This window comes from Arvicola amphibius, chromosome 1, assembly GCF_903992535.2.
Source record: "Arvicola amphibius chromosome 1, mArvAmp1.2, whole genome shotgun sequence".
Taxonomy (NCBI): domain Eukaryota; kingdom Metazoa; phylum Chordata; class Mammalia; order Rodentia; family Cricetidae; genus Arvicola; species Arvicola amphibius.
The window spans coordinates 152,340,750-152,344,432 of NC_052047.1; the positions used below are offsets into that span (position 1 = coordinate 152,340,750).

At 47.4% G+C, this 3,683-nt stretch overlaps 1 pseudogene; it reads left to right on the forward strand.

The window, feature by feature from the left end:
• The first annotated feature begins 2,104 nt into the window (after nucleotides 1–2,104).
• LOC119802586 lies at nucleotides 2,105–3,277 on the forward strand (annotated as a pseudogene).
• Nucleotides 3,278–3,683: the final 406 nt, after the last annotated feature.

Below are 3,683 nucleotides of genomic sequence, written 5' to 3' on the forward strand. Positions count from 1 at the left end.
ATTTCTGTATGAGGGCTTGGGGACCATATTCAGTCTTTCTTAGTTTCTAATGTCTGGTGATGACTGAGGAATGAGATGTTTAGCCATGACCATGGCGCCTGCTGGGGAGGCTAGGTCGAGGTGGGTATATTGAATCATAGCCTCATGTAATCAATTTAGAAATAAAAGACTGGGTTTGTATCAGCTCACTGTGAAATCTCATGATGTTTATCAAAATTAGTGACTTTGTTTCAGACTATCTCCATACCATGAAGGAAGCAGTGATACATGAGGTCCCTCCTTTACAGTCCATTTTGATTCAGTGGACTCTGTAGCTGGCTCCACTATGTCACCTAAAGGGACTGTATTGTCCATTAGGGGGGTCTGGTCTGTGTACTGTCTAACTGCTGCCTGAACCTGTCTGTCCTCCTCGGGAGTAAGAGTGGAGGCCTGGGTGGATAAAGATCAGGTCAGGTCAGGTCATGGGTTTAGGAAAGATAGCAGAAGTCTTTATAAAGGCAGAAGGATTAGCAGGAAAGGAGCCTAACCATTTTTCAATCCTTGAGAGGTCCTGAAGGGAGAAAGGGACATAGACTTGAACAATTCCCTCATCTCCAGTCACCTCTTAGAGTGGGCAGAGGAGGGCAGGGGTCTTCCAAGGCTGCATATGGGAAATCACCAGGGAGGTTTCAGGGCAATAGACCATTGTGTGGATGGGGACCAGGGTGCAGGCTGTGGTGTTGTAGAAGAGGGAGGAGGACAGCAGGCTCCACCGTGATACAGAAGGGACAGTAGGAGGGAGAGGAAGGCAGGTACTGTGGAGGAGGTTGGCACTCAATCTTTATCATGGAAGGAGAAGCAGAGAAGGGTGGGTAAAGGGAAGAAAGATGGCCAGTAGGTGGAGTATGCGGCAGTGTAGGGGGGTTAGATGGGATTTGGGGACTGCATGGGTGACTTAGGTGACTAGGTCAGGGTAGGGGGCTCAGGGTCCAAGTCCCTAGATGCAAAGGTGTCTGGAGGCATCACAACACTGACCAACAAGACCTAGGCCATCAGGCACTGACTACAGAAGGAGGGACAGGAGCACAGAACTCCAAAACTCTAGAGGTAAAATTTCAGCCCATTTGTCCATACACTAAAGAAAATTCTCAAGATCACAGAGGATGTTAAAGTCAACAGTGCCCTCTGGTGGCCATTTACTGGTTATCTAGCATGAAAGTAGGCCAGGTCACAGAACAGAAGAAAATCAGATGTTTTGGACATGTGGTCTGAGGCAACCCCAGTCTGGATAATTTTCACAGCAGGCACCCAAGAGAAAACTGAGGGTCAGGTTCAGACCCAGTGCTGCCCATTTCCAAGCTTGTGCCAGGGACCAACTGTAATGGAAACATTAAAAATTCTTCAGGATCCCTGGTGGCAGCAGGCAACAGAAATGCTGTAGGTCCCCAAGTGGTCGTAGCGGGCCATGTGGTGGCAGACAGCAGGCCCTGAGAGCAGCCAGTCCCAGGCAGAGATAGCTGCTGGTCCCTGAGCGGTGGCTGGTCCCAGGCAGGGAGACACGTGTCTGCTGGGCAAGAGACAGAGACATGATAGGCATGACATGCAGAGTGAGGTTGGATATTTATTCAGGGGCTTATGGAAGGGGAAGGGAGAAGGGGAGAAGAGCAGAGAGAGAAAGAGAGAGAGAGAGAAGAGAGAGGGGAGAGACAGAAGGGGGAAGGGGAGAAGTGGAGAGAGGCAGAAGCTGCCTCTCCAAGAGGAAGATGGAAAAGAGAGAGAACTCAGGCTGCACCATGCAGAATGAGGTTGGATATTTATTAAGTGGGTTATGGAAGTATGGAAGGGAAGGGGGAGAAGAGAAAAGATCAGGGGAGGGGGGCAAAGCTGTCTCTCCCAGAGGGAGATGGAAAAAGACAGAGAGACTAAGGCTGCAAGCAGGAAGGAAGACCTGCCTGCCTCAGCAGATGGGGGAGGGAGTGGGTGTGGATTGTCTCTTAAAGAGACAGAACAACCATTACACCAACGACTAGGGTGGAGCATCTCATGCCATAGACTGCAGACAAGCAGTGGGGCCAGGGTAGCCTTAGAAAGGAGGCCTCCAAATCTAAAGGCTCGCGGTCTCAAAATGGAGATAAAACCGCCGCCTGGTCACCCCCAGCCTGACTCCTGCCATGGCTGCCATGGGGGGAGGAGGGCCATGATGCAAAGGAACCAGAACAGTTGAGGAAACTGTTTATTGGTGGTCTGAGCTTTGAAACCACAGATGATAGTTTATTGTTTGTTTTTTTTGTTTTGTTTTGTTTTGTTTTTCAAGACAGGGTTTCTCTGCAGCTTTTTTAGAGCCTGTCCTGGAACTAGCTCTTGTAGACCAGGCTGGCCTCGAACTCACAGAGATCTGCCTGCTTCTGCCTCCCGAGTGCTGGGATTAAAGGCGTGCGCCACCACCGCCCGGCTCACAGATGATAGTTTAAGAGAACATTTTGAGAAATGGGGCACACTTACAGACTGTGTGGTAATGAGAGATCCCCAAACAAAATGTTCCAGGGGCTTTGGTTTTGTGACCTACTCTTGTAAAGAAGAGGTGGATGCTGCAGTGTGTGCTCAGCCACACAAAGTTGATGGATGGGTGGTGGAACCAAAGAGAGTTGTTTCTAGAGAGGATTCTGTAGAGCCTGGTGCCCATTTAACAGTGAAGAAAATCTTTGTTGGTGGTATTAAAGAGGATACAGAAGAGTATAACCTGAGAGACTACTTTGAAAAGTATGGCAAGATTGAAACCATAGAAGTTATGGAAGACAGGCAGAGTGGGGAAAAGAAAGGATTTGCTTTTGTGACTTTTGATGACTATGACACAGTTGATAAAATTGTTGTTCAGAAATACCACACTATTAATGGGCATAATTGTGAAGTTAAAAAGGCCCTTTCTAAACAAGAGATGCAGTCTGCTGGATCAAAGAGAGGCTTTGGAGGTGGATCTGGCAATTTTATGGGTCGTGGAGGAAACTTTGGAGGTGGTGGAGGTAATTTTGGTCATGGTGGAAACTTTGGTGGAAGAGGAAGCTATGGTGGTGGAGGTGGTGGCAGCAGAGGTAGTTATGGAGGTGGTGATGGTGGGTGTAATGGATTTGGAGGGGATGGTGGCAGCTATGGTGGTGGTCCTGGCTACAGCAGTAGAGGAGGCTATGGTGGTGGTGGACCAGGCTGTGGATACCAAGGTGGAGGATATGGTGGTGGAGGAGGAGGATATGACAATTACAATGAAGGAGGAAATTTTGGTGGAGGTAGCCCTTTTGTCTAAATAAGGCAGATTCAGAAACCAAATACAACTATATACAATGGGAATAGATCATAAAATTACAAGAAGCAAACAATATTAGGAGAGGAACATATAACAAAAAAATTTTACTAAACATTCTACTTCAGGAAGTCTAAATAATATAGAAGGTAGCTACAATTATCTAATCTTCGAACCCATCAAAGATCTAAGAAGGGAAGTAATATTACTAAAGCAACCAGGAAGCACAAACGAGAAACTTCCAAAATGTGCAACAGAAGACAGAGACAATCGACTACCTGGGCAACCACACAAAATCTTGTTAGCAATGTTGAGGCAACCAACTTTGGCTGAGGCCCGATATAACCTGACATACCATTATTCATTGTCAAGGAACCTTTAGTAGAACTATCCTATCCTGTCTGGGCAA